This window comes from Gossypium hirsutum, chromosome A03, assembly GCF_007990345.1.
Source record: "Gossypium hirsutum isolate 1008001.06 chromosome A03, Gossypium_hirsutum_v2.1, whole genome shotgun sequence".
NCBI classification, from domain to species: Eukaryota; Viridiplantae; Streptophyta; class Magnoliopsida; order Malvales; family Malvaceae; genus Gossypium; species Gossypium hirsutum.
Window position 1 is genome coordinate 109,281,049 of NC_053426.1, and position 15,105 is coordinate 109,296,153.

The following is a 15,105-nucleotide window of genomic DNA, read 5'->3' on the forward strand; positions in this document are numbered from 1 at the left end:
GGTCTTAGCCGCTATTAGATGCACCAAGACTTCATCAGAAACTGTAGATAGAAGCCACGAGGCCAAGAACTTATCCTACTTGTTATGTACCAGAAACGCAGGATTGGCTACAAGATGACCATCAGCACCTGATATAAAAGCAGGGGGAGGGAGAATTGTGCCTAAGACAAAACCTTCAAGACTATAGCCTTCAATAATCAACAGCAACTGATGCTTCCACAAAAGAAAAGTTTTTTTTCACTGAGTTTAATAGTATCATGTTTGGCAAAATAATAAACACTGGTCGAGGGAAGAACACTAGGTTGATAGATTGCTTCATCAGAGTTGGTAGAATGTCGAGATGTGTCAACAGTGGGCACAACGTCAGTAGCCATGAATACGAGAGAAAGAAGAAGAAGAAAAAGAAAAAGAAGAAAAGGAAAAAAACTTTATGCCAAGAAAATCATGACTCTGATACCATGCTAAAATACGCAGATTAAGGAGTGAAACTGAATTAATCCAAAGAGATATCAACTAAGTATTTAATACAACACATCAGTAAATTACGGTAAACTTACTAACTACATAACAACTGAACCAACTAACTAGTTTGACTAACTTCTACAATCAATATTTCTTTTCCTTGGCCTTTGTAATTCTTTTCTTCTTTTTCACAATTCCATCTCGCTTCTTTTGAGTGTCAATGGAGTTACCAACCACTGGATTTTTTGAGCTTTACTGACCTTCTTGCCTGCGAAACCAGAAATGGTTATCAACAAGTAATAATTACAATCAAGAAATCAACATTTTCACTAAGCCTATATGATTCCAGCTGAAACTCAAAATCCAATATCCTACTTCCAGCATACACCACGTATGAGTAAATGGTAAAGCAAAACCTGTTTTAACTCCATAAGAAAGGTTGGCAATGGTGTGGCAAGTGAAGCATACAAATACTATGTGCATACTCAACTTTAACAATGTTAGAAAGCTATGGTTGGGCACACTGACAGGAACATCGGGAACAGACAGTGACGATAACAGAAGAAACCCTCACAAAATTCTACCCTATTTCTTTGCACATTAAGTACTGTATTATGGTCTAGAAAATAAGTTTATACGTCAGAAGAGACCATTTCATCATAAGAAAATAATTGGAGAATGTTTACTTCGCTATCGTAACTGTGAAAAATAAAATAAAATAAAATAAAATAAAAAACACAAAGATTTTTACGTTGAAACCCTTTCGGAAAAAAAACCACGGGCAGAGGAGAAGAAGATTCACTATGACGAATTCGAATAATTACAAGAGGAATAGACTATGTCTATTTATAGGCTTGTAAAGCCATATTCTAGTAAGACTAAAACACCTTATTCTAATCAATATCAAATAGATGAAATTTAATAAGGTTTAAAAAACCTTATTCTAAAATAAAATAAAAGAAGTGTAATTCTATATGGATTCTTCTTTTATTTATTTTACCACTATATTTTATTTAAATAAGGATTCGGGTCACTTAATTCTAACAATCTCCACCTTGACACGAATTCTCAATGAACAAGTTCTTCATCGCGAACTCTCAACGAACAAGTTCACCACCTCTTCCATAAAACCTCTTAAGGGTTTAACTTCAACAATGAACACCAACCAAGTCTAAGCAATGCTCAAACTTGGTTATAGGAAGTGACTTAGTCATCATATCTGCAGGATTTTCATGAGTACTAATTTTGCTCACAACAATATCACCACGAGCAATAATATCTCAAACAAAATGATACCGAACATCAATGTGTTTTGTTCTCTCATGAAGCATTTAATCTTTTGTAAGAAATATGGCACTCTGTCTGTCACAAAATACTGTGCTGATTTGAAGATCTTCATTGAGTTCACTAAAGAGTCCCTTCAACCAAATAGCTTCTTTACAAGCCTTAGTAATCGCCATGTACTCAGCTTCAGTGGTAGACAAAGAGACTGTAGATTGCAAAGTGGCTTTCCAACTGATTGTACAACCTCCGATTGTAAAGACATAACTGTGAGAGATATTCTTCTATCAAGGTCTCCAGCAAAATCAGCATCAACATACCCAATGACTCCATCTCTAGTTTTTCCAAACTGTAAGTAAACATCAGTAGTACCTCGTAAGTATCTTAAAATCCACTGAACTGCTTTCCAATGTTCTTTACTGGGATTCGCCATATATCTACTAACTGCATATGATAAATCTAGACGTGAACAAACCATAGCATACATGAGAGATCCCACTGCACTAGAGTATGGAACATGTGACATGTACTCAATCTCATTATTTGATTATGGAGACAAAGCCGATGAAAGTCTGAAATGGGCTGCTAAAGGGGTACTAACAGGCTTAGCACTCTGCATATTGAACTTGAAAGAACTTTCTAATGTACCCCTTCTGACTTAGGTACAATTTACTTGCTTTTCTATCTCTGAGAATCTCCATACCAAGTATCTTCTTTGCTACTCCCAAATCTTTCATCTCAAATTCTTAACTTAGTTGGGCTTTGACCTTTCTTATCTCTCCTTTATCTTTTGCTGCTATCAATGTGTCATCAACATAAAGAAGTACATACACAAAAGAACCATCACTGTTTTTCTTAAAGTAAACACAACTGTCAAAACTACTTTTTTTGAAATCATAAGAAGTCATAAAGAAATCAAACCTCTTGTACTACTGCCTTGGTGACTGTTTTAAACCGTAAAGGGACTTTTTCAGTAAGCAAACTGTAACAGCCCGATTTAGACCCTACTCGAAACGATGGTTTCGGGACCACGAATCCGAGTCGGAAAAATATTTTATAATTATTTTCTGTGTTTATTCTATGTGAATTTATGTCTGTGAAAATTTCATAATTTAATTTTATCGTTTAGGTGTCCGATTAAATAAAAGGACTTAATCGCGTAAATTAAAAAGTGGGTAGTTTGTTTTGTAAAAGGCTTATGTGTTGATGGCTTTCTAAATGTGAGTAGTTGTGATGAAATTAGCCCATTATATATGAAGTGGATGGTAGTGGGCATGATATATGTGATTTTATAATTTATTAACTAAGGTTAAAAAGTAAAATAATAAAAAATAATATATATGTTATAATTTATGATAAATTAAACAAAGTGCTCATATTATTATTTCAACCATAGCCGAATATAAAAAAAAGAAATAGGAGAAGTTAGGTTCGGCAATCTTCCAAGCTAAAATCAATGTTCGTTCTTTGTCGATTTTTGATAATTTCTACGTTTTTGAGATCGTTGCTTTAAGCACTATAAAATCCATGCTTGAATTTTTTATTTTAATGAATATTTTGAGTTGTACCATTGTTGATAGCTTGTGATTTTTTGTTGTTGATGATGAAAAATGAAAGATATGTTTTAGATTAACATATTTTGTATTGGAGTTTTTGATGATTTTGAGTAATTAGGACTTAATTGAAATAATAATAATTTGAGGGATTAAAATGTAAAATTGATAAAATATATGGACTTGTATGAGCATGGGTACTATTCAGCCTAACATGGGTGTTGAGAAATTTTGTGTATTTTGTGTCTTGTGCAATAGGGACTAAATTGTAAAAATTGTAAATATTAGGGGTAAAATGGTAATTTGCCTATTTATGTGTTTTTGGATTAAATTGAATGAAAATATGTTTGAATGAGCTTAATTTGAATATGTTTAGATCAACAAATAAAAAAATTGAATTTGGACTGGGGAAAAACGAAAGTTGTCGACTAGCAGCCCCGTTCTATTTTACGACATCCGAGATAAGTTTATAAACAAATAGACGTGTTTATTTGGTAATTAAATATTATATTTATATGCTGTTATGAAATGTGGAATTTTAATATGCTATGGCCTAAAATGATAAAATTTGACTACTACACTTTCGAGTTCAATTCGACCGAGTTACGACGTTCGAAAGCCTCGTATGAACCTTAGGAATAGCTAGGATACATATGTCATGACATAGGATTCCGGTATATGTGTACGAGTAAGACCATGGCATCGATATGTGTTTACGAATAAGACCCTGTTTGGGACAGTGGCATCGATATGTGGTTACATGTAAGACCACGTCTGGGACGTTCGCATTGTACCATTTATGTGATTATTCAAGTGTCCTATCCAATTCTGAATGGTTCATCGAGCAAAGGTAAATCACGATTGAATGTGTAACTGAGTTAAAGCCAGGTATGATTTAGCTTGTTAGCTATTGATATTAAGGTATGTGTGAAACTTGAAATTTGACAAGTTTTAGGTGATGCAAAAGACAAATTTATGTGAAATGAACAAGTGTATTTGATTCGAACGAATGTTATGAATATTATGAAATAAATTTTGGATATAAATATATATATAATCATATATATATTCGTTCATACTAGTAGTAAAGGCACATGATAATAATAGTTGGATTCTTATGGTTATGCGAATAGATATCTATATATGTGTTGGATCATATAGTGATAATCTAATCTAGAACATTGATTTTACATTTGGTTATTATGACGTCATAGCATTCGGCTATGTTAGTCTTATGCAAGAAAATGCTATTATCCATTTTATTTGTAAGTTCAAAGCTAAAGTTGGCTTTATTAATACAGTACTACTTAAATTGAAATGAATTGATTATATTTTGGAATTGTTTATTTGCTTTAAACTTACTAAGCTATGTTAGCTTATTTTGTGTATATGATTCTTTGTTTTATAGATTTTCAATTCAAGTTGCAAGCTTGGGGATCGTCAACAAAGTTTATCACACTATCAATAGCCTCGGTATTTAAATAGTTAAACCCGTATTATGGCATGTATAGGCTGGTTTTTATTTCGAAAATGTTGAAAGTTGGTTATGTATATAAGCCGTGCGAAAATGGCTAAATTATTATATTAGTGATCGGTTATGATAGGTAAGACTTAGATTAATCTTGATTACTTAGTTGTGTGCCTTAAATGCATAATTTATGTGATGAGCACCATATATTTTGATAATGGCTTGCGTATTATTTTAAACTAGGTTGTGTAAATTCTTAGTCAACTGCTTAATGATCTTGTCTATTAGTAATTGATGTTGGAAAATTTGGATGTGTAAGTGACTATTTAAACAGCAGGATTCGGCCATGGAAGTGCATTAGTTCAACGTGCGTTTAGTATGTTTATTAATGTGTGATGGTGAACATTAAATACGACATTGTTTCAATGATGGGTGGTTATGTTCTAGCTTGGTCAGTTTGATTAATAGGCGGCAAATAATGTATGTAATTCATGATTAACCTAGTTGATTAATTGTTATACAAAATTGATGTTTAAATGTTTGGTATAGCCTTGGCTTTTGGGTAAATGCGTATCTTGCATGCATTTATGATGAATAAGTTAAATATAAATGTTTTGTTTTATATTAAGCCTACATCAAGGGAGTAATCATAATACACATTTGACTTGCTTTAATAGTATGCACATTCGGTCACATATTCCATTATTAAAGACATTGAATTATTACAAATTTTGAGGTTTATTTATGAATTAGGTTGAGACATGCGTACGTGATAATTAGACTTGTTATGTTATTTTTGGTTTTCGCATATTGTGTATGTATGTAAAGTTTTCTTCTTCTTCTTTTTATGATTATGAGTGCTTATTACCTGTATACATATAGTTATAGGAACTTGGTAAATAAGTGTAAGTAGTGAATGGGTATAATGGAATATATAGATTATGTTTAATATTGTTGTTTCATGTGGGTAATATGATTATTCACATATACATGAGGTGAAATGTTCTAATTTAAAAGTAGTATTAATTTATGAAATAAGTTTTAATTAACCTTTGAGACTTATGTTTGTGATTAATTATGCATATATATGCATGTGTTCATTTGAGATTGTGTTTTAATTCAGTAATGCCTTACGACCTTGTTCCGGCGACGGATACGGGTTAAGAGTGTTACATTTTATTGGTATCAGAGCTACGGTTTAGTCGGTTCTAGGACTAATATTGTAATGGCCCATTTTCAGTAAAAATCGGAATAGTGGTTTCGTGACCACAAATCCGATCTAGAAAGAAAATTTATTTTAATATTGTGGCATAGTCTATATTACGATAGGAATACTGCATGAAAATTTTGATAGGAAAATTTTATTGATTATATAGTTAAATTGTTAAAAAGAGAAAAGAAAGAAAAAAATACATTCTCGGGACTCCATTCCGATAAATCGGATTCGTAAATATTTATTACAAATATTTACAAAGTTAGTTGTGTGTCTAATTAGGTTTTGATTAGGTGAATTTGACTTAATTAGAAGTAATTAGGAAAAAGGATTAGATTGAAATAAGTGTGAAAGTTTAATTATAGATTAAAGAAAATATAAAGGACTAAATAGGTAAATATGCCCTTATTATTAAATGAGGCGGTTTAATGTTGAAAGAAAAAAAATCTAAGATATTTTTTTATATAAAAATATATTATATATTATATTAATTTAATATTTAAGTATTAATATATAATATATTATATTATTATATTATATATAATATAATATATAAAACGTAAGAAAAGTAAAGAAGCAGAATAGAAAAAAAAAACAAACAGAATAGCAGGGACGAAATAGAGAAAAAGGGAGAAAGAAAAAAGAAAAAAAGAAAATTTGGGATTTCAAGGGTTCAAATTCAATTTGGTAAGTCAATTTAATTCATTTTCTTCTAATTATTGAGTTTTTATGATCCTAGAACAAAATACTATTAGGTATATGTTGAAATTTTGAGAGTTATTAGATTTTTTTATATAGTTATTGTTGAATTTATGGATAAATTAGAGATTGAACTTATGAAAAATTCAAATTAGAATTGAGAAAAAAAAAAGATTGAATTGTGAGATAGATTGCGATAAGGAGTAAATTATAAGAAGTTTGAAATTGGGGTTTATTAGAGAAAATTTGGGAGTTAAACTAAGTTATAAGTAGAATTTAAATAAAAATAAAGCATAGATTGTAATAGAAATGGAAATAATTTTAGTTATGGAATAAATTGAAATGTAAATTAATGTAAGAAATGATGAATTTATTATATCATACATGTTTATTTTTTAATAGCATAGGAAAGTCATTTAATTATTTTCTCTAACATATAAATGTTATATGTTTTATATGAAATTGAAGAGAAAGAAAAGAAAGGAGAGGACCTAATTGAAGAAAAAGGAAAAGGGAAGGCTAAGGAGTGAAGGAAGACATCATCCCAATCTTTTTGTTGTAAGTACTACAAGATTTTTTTTTTTAAATTAATTTTATTTAGATGTTTATATTGTAGTATAGAATTATTTAGAAATAAAAATGTAATATATATGTATATATTTAAATTTATAAGTAAATAAATAATAATAATAATAATAGATTATGGAATTATGAAATTTGAAAAGAAAATTATAATTGGAGAATATAAGAAATTATATTGTTTGAACATTAAGTAATAATGTTGTGACAAAAGTATATGTGTGAAAAAGATGTGATATTTGTGAATTGTGTAATATGTACTAAATTGTAATGATGAAGAAATGAAAAATCTTTTTCGAGATATTTATGTAAAGTATTTAAATGTATGAAATTCAGTTTTAATGCCCAAGTAGATGAATCTAGAACTACTAGGATATTAGTGGCATGCCATTAAGGAACTCTAGCGCGCTCTCTGATTATTAGCACATTAGTGCTCTATGTTCTATTATTAGCACGTTAAGTGCTCTCTGTTTAGCACATCTGTGCTCTCTGTATATCACTTTAGTGCTCTTTGTTCGTTTGTGCATAATAATGCACTTCTGTATTTGTTCCGTATATCCAGTGTGTTCTATTAAGTCTACTTTGGGCTAAAGTTATAAGTTGTGAATCAAAGCGAATTATCAATGTACTAAGGTAAGTTTTATAACTTATATAATAATAAATTAAATTTTGTTATTATAAGATACAACTAAAGAAACTTATATGCATATAAATATATATTGATCAAAATGGATTATAATATTTTAAATGGGATTTATTTGCCTATTTATTCTTGTAGTGCTTACTAAGCCTTCACCGGCTTAACGCGTTTAATTTTAACGCGTAGGTACAATTAGACTCGAAGAGGTAGCGTCGACTAGAAGATCTCTCATCTCATCACATCCTCAAGAGCTTCATAAGTAGGTACCATATTTTGAATTAAAAGTGGCATGTACAAAGGTGTTATTTTGATTACATCAGAATGTTACAAGACTTTTGTTGTAAAAAAAATGGTAATTAGTATTTTTAATGTTTATACTAATGAAATGGTACAAAAGTTTATATAGTATATATGGTATTGGTTGTTTTTGGTTTGAACTTGCAGGGGGTTTTATACAAAATAAGCAGAAATGCTGCCGAAATTTAAAAAAAAAAATTTTGTTCCACTCCTAATACGTATTTTGGGCCTTGAGGGTCTATTATAAAGACTTAAAAGTTAAACTATGCTATGAATGTTATTTATTTATGAATTATTTCTAAGTTGTCCAATATGTCCGATAATGCTCCGTAACCCTGACTCGGTGATGGTTTAGGGTTAAGGGGTGTTACAAACGTAGCGTGTGTGAGTTTAGCTATACATGCAATAATTATTTACTGTGATAGTGTGATGACTTCTGACATTTGAAATGTGTTTTCATATAGTAAATGGATTCTGATAGAGTTGTAGCAGATGATGTCGAGAGTGTAGCACCTGCTCCCGCGCAAGAGATAGCGCTGGCTGATTCTCAACCGACTTCGAGTTATCAAGAAAGTGAGGCTAAACTAGCCTTCTATCAGATGATAAATGATTGGTTTACTCAATATATTTGGACTAACCCAGCTGCACAACAACCTCTACCCCCGACTAATCCATCTTTGATGCCTGCAGTACCTCAAGTAAGTGATCCGTTGAGATTATATAAGCCACCTGTTGATAAAATCAGGAAACATGGGGCTGAAGAATTTAAAGCTACCGATGATGATGATGCTGAGCGGGCCGAGTTTTGGCTTGATAATACCATTCGTGTGTTTGATGAGCTGTCATGTACACCAGATGAGTGCTTGAAATGTGTCATATCTTTACTTCGAGACACAGCATATCACTGGTGGAATACCCTAGTATCAGTAGTTCCGAGAGAGCAGGTAACCTGGGAATTCTTTTAGACTGAGTTCCGTAAAAAATATATTAGTCAGAGATTTATAGATCAGAAGTGTAGAGAATTTCTGGAGCTGAAACAGGGTTGGATGACAGTGACGGAGTATGAGCGGAAATTTGTGAGACTTAGTCGGTATGCCCGAGAGTGTGTTTCTACTGAAGCCATAATGTGTAAAAGATTTGAAGATGGATTGAATGAAGATATCAAATTGTTAGTTGGCATACTTGAGATAAAAGAGTTTGTGGTACTTGTTGAGCGAGCCTGCAAACCTGAAGAGCTTGGGAAAGAGAAAAGAAAAGCTGACTTTGAAGCAAGAGATGCACGCAAAAGAACACCCGGTAAGTCATTCCAGACGGTATCAAAGAAGTTCTGAGATGATTTCATCCGTTCTAAAGCCCCTTCAGGTTATCCTAGATGGGATTAGAATAGACCACCAGTGAGCTCGAGAGCTACTTCGGTAGCGAGTGTGGGTAACGTCAGATAAAATCAACCCGAGTGTAAACACTATGGTAAACGATATCCCGGCAGTTGTAGATTTCATGATCGGGCCTGTTTTAAATGTGGATCTACAGATCATTATATTCGAGATTGCCAATGTTAGCTGAAGAAAATCCAGTGTAGAATACGAGATCAGGTAATACTACAGCTCGAGGTAGACCACCCAGAAATGCTGGTAATACGAGTGGCAGTCAAAGAGGGACTAAAGATACGGCAGTTAGATCTGAGGCTCGTGCACCTGCCAGAGCTTATGCTATTCACGCGCGAGAGGAGGCTTCATCCCCTGATGTTATTACTGGTACATTTACTCTTTACGATACTAATGTAATTGCATTAATTGATCCTGGTTCTACTTATTCTTATGTATGTGAGACATTAGTATTCAGCAAGACTCTACTGAGTTTGTGATTAAAGTGTCAAATCCCTTGGGCCGGTGTGTTATGGTTGATAAAGTGTGTAAGAATTATCCCTTGATGGTTCGAGATCTGTGCTTTCCGGCTGATTTAATGTTGTTGCCATTTGATGAGTTCGATATAATTCTGAGTATGGGTTGGCTGACTTTACATGATGCTGTTGTGAATTGTAAAAGAAAGACCATTGATCTACGGAGCCAGAAAGATAAAGTTAATCGGATCGAATCGAGCGATTTGTACGGTTTACCAGCAGTGATTTCTTCGATGCTAGCTCAGAAATATGTGAGAAAAGGGTGTGAAGCTTACTTTGCCTACGTGCTCGACAGTAAAGCGACTGAAAGAAACATTGAATCAGTATCTGTTGTATGTGAGTATCCGGATGTGTTTCAAGAAGAATTACCAGGTTTGCCACCTATTCAGGAAGTAGAGTTTGGTATTGAGTTAGTGCCAGGGACGACTCCGATATCCATAGCCCCGTACAGAATGGCACCTACAGAATTAAAAGAATTGAAAGCTCAGTTGCAAGAATTGACAGATAGAGGTTTCGCGCGACCGAGTTTCTCTCTGTGGGGTGCACCTGTGTTGTTTGTGAAAAATAAAGATGGAACTATGAGAATGTACATTGATTACAGACAGCTTAATAAGGTGACTATAAAGAATAAGTATCCGTTGCCACGGATTGATGATCTGTTAATCAACTGAAGGGGGCCACAGTATTTTCGAAGATAGATTTGAGATCAGGTTACTATTAGTTGCGAGTTAAAGATTCAGATGTGTCAAAGACTGCTTTCAGAACGAGGTACATACATTATGAGTTTTTGGTTATGCCTTTCGGACTCACTAATGCACCAGCTGTTTTCATGGATTTAATGAATCAGATTTTCAGACCGTCTCTGGACTGGTTTGTGGTTGTGTTTATAGATGACATTCTGATCTACTCTAGTAGTGAAGGTGAACATGCCGAACATTTGAGACTTGTATTGCAGACGTTGCGAGATAAGCAGTTGTATGCGAAATTCAGTAAATATGAGTTCTGGTTAAGTGAAGTCAGTTTTCTGGGTCACGTGGTATCAGCATCAGGTATTCGGGTTGATCCGAGCAAAATATCAGCTATACTGGATTAGAAACCTCCGAAGAATGTTTCTGAAGTTTGAAGCTTTTTGGGACTTGTTGGTTATTACAGACGCTTCGTGAAAGGTTTCTCTATGATTGCAGCTCCAATGACAAAGCTACTGTAAAAAGATGTTAAGTTCGAGTGGTCAGAGAAGTGTCAAAAAATTTTTGATCAGTTGAAAGCCCTTTTGACCAAAGCTCCAGTACTAGTTCAGCCAGAATCGGGTAAAGAATTTGTTATTTATAGTGATGCATCTTTGAATGGTTTGGGCTGTGTTTTGATGCAGGAAGGCAAAGTTATAGCTTATGCCTCAAGACAGTTGAAGCCATATGAAAAGAATTATCCGACATATGACCTAGAATTGGCAGCCATTGTGTTCGCATTGAAGATTTGGCGTCACTCTCTGTTCGGCGAGAAATGTCATGTTTACTCTAATCATAAAAGCCTGAAGTACTTGATGACTCAGAAAGATCTGAATTTGAGACAACACCGATGGTTAGAACTGTTAAAAGACTACGAGCTTGTGATTGACTGTAATGACCCAAAATTCATGGGCATCGGAAAAGTATAATATCGGGCCTCCGTCCTAGTAAATTGAGTCCGAAAATAATTATTAGAAATATTTACGAGACTAGTTGTGTGTTTAATTAAGTTTTAGATAGGTGAATTTAGTTTAATTATGAGTAATTAGTAAAAAGGATTAAATTGAATAAAGAGTGAAAGCATAATTATAGATTAAAAGAAATCATAAGGGACCAAATAGGTAATTAAGCCTATTTTATTACATGAGGCGGCAAATGTGCATAAAAATCTTAGATTTTTATGACAATTAATTATAAAATATTAAATATATTATTACTATTATTATTAAATAAATTAAAATAAAGACATGATAAAGTAATACATGTGTAATTAAAGTATGTATATATTTGTAGTTTATAGATTTAATTTGCTTATTAATTAGTATAAGATATTTATTATTTATTATTAGTTATTAGTTATTATTAAATTAAAAGATATTTAATAATTAAATAATTAGTATAAGATTTTTGGGTAATAATAAATTATGATTTTGCCAAGTGTGTGGTAAAAATAAAATACAAGTGTATTACATTTATTTATTTACTTGAAAATTAAGTAAAAGGTAATTGTTAATTAAATAATAATATTATGAGATTTTTATTGATAAATTAGTTAGATTGAGACAAGTGTATGGTGATGAATTAATGCAAGAGTACTAATAAAATACATACATTTGTAATACTTATAATTAATTAATATAATATAAAGTAAATGAAATAAAAAGAAATAAAAACAAAGCAAAAGAAAGGAAAGAAACAGAAGAGAAGAGACGAAACAGGGGAGAAACAGGGGAGAAAGAAGAAAAAGAAGAAAAAAGGGAAAATAGGGTTTTTGAAGCTTGAAATTTAAATTGGTAAGTCAAATTAGCCCTTTTCTCTTAATTCTAATGTTCTAAAAGCTTTAAAACAAAGTTTTGATGGAATTAAGTTGATATTTTGTAAGTTCATAGGTTTTCAAGTATAGTTTATGTTGAACAAAAGAGATGAATTAGGGATTAACTTGAAGGAATTTTAAGTTAGAATTGAAAAAGGGATTAAATTGTAAAAGAAACTATAAGTTTTATGTTTTAGGGACTAAATTGAGGGAAATTCGAAATTAGCAAAATATGCTGAAATTTTGATAGTTAAATTTTAGTTTGGATGAAATTTGAATAGAAATAGAGTGTGAATTGAATTAGGAAAGTAAGTGAATTTAGTTAGGATTAAATTGAGAATTAGGAAGAAATTGAATAGAAATTCAATTATTTATTATAATTATAATTAGTGCTGTAATTAATATTACAAATTATTATTATTTTCGTAGCTAACAAAGAACCCGAGGCATCGGCGTCAAAAGGAAAGGAGAAAGTTATCGAGGACTAAAACGGGAGAATAACGGTTTGTATTACTATAATTCAAATTATTTATTTTTAAATGTTAAATTTTAATTTATGTGTCTAGTAAATGAAATGTGAGGTAAGTATTAATATTAGTATTAGTATTATTATTAGTATTATTATTATTATTATTATTAGTGGGAATTAAATTGAATAGTTGATATGAAATAATATTTGAATTGTTTGTTGATTGAAAGCGGGAAATGAATTTGAATCGAATTGTGAATGGTATTAAATTGTATGGAAATGTATTGAGTTGTGAAAATGTGTGAAGTTGTGAAATAATTATTGATTGAAAGGTGGAAAAATGATTGAATTGAAAGTGTGAAAAATTGTAATTGAATTGAGAATATATGTGATTTAAATACCCTATTAACTAGTCGGGCTGAGTCGGATATAGTTGGCATGCCATAGGATTGGAAGAGTTCAGGGATACTTCGACCTCGAGTCGATGAGACACTGGGTGTCACTATATTTCTTCGGATAGATTCGATGAGGTACTGGGTACCAACTTTCTTCGGCTTTGCCGATGAGACACTGGGTGTCAACTATTGCTTCGAACTATCCGATGAGGCATTGGGTGCCATTCTGGTGTGTTTGGTTGGATCCGTGTATCCGCCAAAGTCCGAGTTTTGTTAATAGGGTAAATGATGAAATGATAAACCGAACGAGTTGGTCAAACGAGCTATTGAAATGATATGAAAAAGTTGAATTGTGAATTGAAATGTGAAATGAGATTGAGAAATGAACCTAAGGTTCGTGAATTATTCAAACTCAAATTGTGGATATACGATATTGGTTGATGAATTGCTATTGTTGAAATATTTAATTTAAATTGTATATACGATTTATGCATTACATGTACATTATTGTTATAATTTGAATTATGGTAATACCACTGAGTATGAATTACTCAGCGTACGGTTGTTTCCGTGCGCAGGTCAATAGAAGTCAAAGGTCCCGGTTCAGCATCCAGATTAATCCCGGCTTCGGCAAAACTTGGTATGTTTTTCCTTTGGTAAAGGTGGCATGTACATAGATTGTGTATAAAGGTTATTATGTTTTATTATATAATGGTTAAAAATGTTAGTATTAAAAGTTTATGGATTTTAATGAAAGAAGTCTATCTATTTTATCTAATTAGTACATTGTTAAATTTTAAATTGATATTGTGTAGATTGAGTTTGATTAGAAGTATTTAGAATAGAAAATGTGAATGTGAAATGAATTGGTTGAATTGGTGATATTTGGGAACTATATGGTTTTAATTTGCAGGGGGTTTTATGTAAAAATAAGCAGAAATGCTGCCGAAATTTTTATAAAAAAATGAAGTCATTTGGTAAACAAACTAATAAATTTTATGAATTATTTTAATATATTGGTTATTTATTTAAGAATTGTTGTAAATCGTTCGATACGTCCGGTAATGCCTCGTAATTCTGTTCCGGCGATGGTTCGGGGTTAAGGGGTGTTACATTGACTATCACCCAGGAAAGACTAACGTTGTTGCTGATGCTTTAAGCCGAAAATCACTATTTACTTTGCGTGCAATGAATACGCATATGGCTATGTCAGATGATGGTTCGATAGTAGCTGAATTGAAAGCTAGACCGTTATTTGTTCAACAAATATGTGATGCCCATAAGGTTGATAATGAATTGATCACAAAACGAGTTCAGTGTGAGACGGATGTTGATTCAGAGTTTAAAGTTGATGCTGATGACTGTTTGAGATTCAGGGACCGGATATGTGTTCCGAGGAATACAGAGTTGATCCAGATGATTTTGAATGAAGCACATAGTAGTCGGTTATCTATCCACCCAGGTAGTACAAAGATGTATAATGATTTGAAATAGCTTAATTGGTGGCATGGTATGAAACGAGACATTTCTGACTTTGTTGCAAGATGTTTAGTCTGTCAACAAGTAAAAGCTGAACATCAGGTGCCTTCAGGATTGCTTCAGCCTATCATG

The 15,105-nt window shown here is 32.1% G+C and overlaps 1 pseudogene; it reads right to left on the reverse strand.

Moving 5' to 3' along the window:
* The window catches only part of LOC107887933 (40S ribosomal protein S6-like), a 31,475-nt pseudogene that overhangs the window by 4,693 nt on the left and 11,677 nt on the right, over positions 1-15,105 (reverse strand).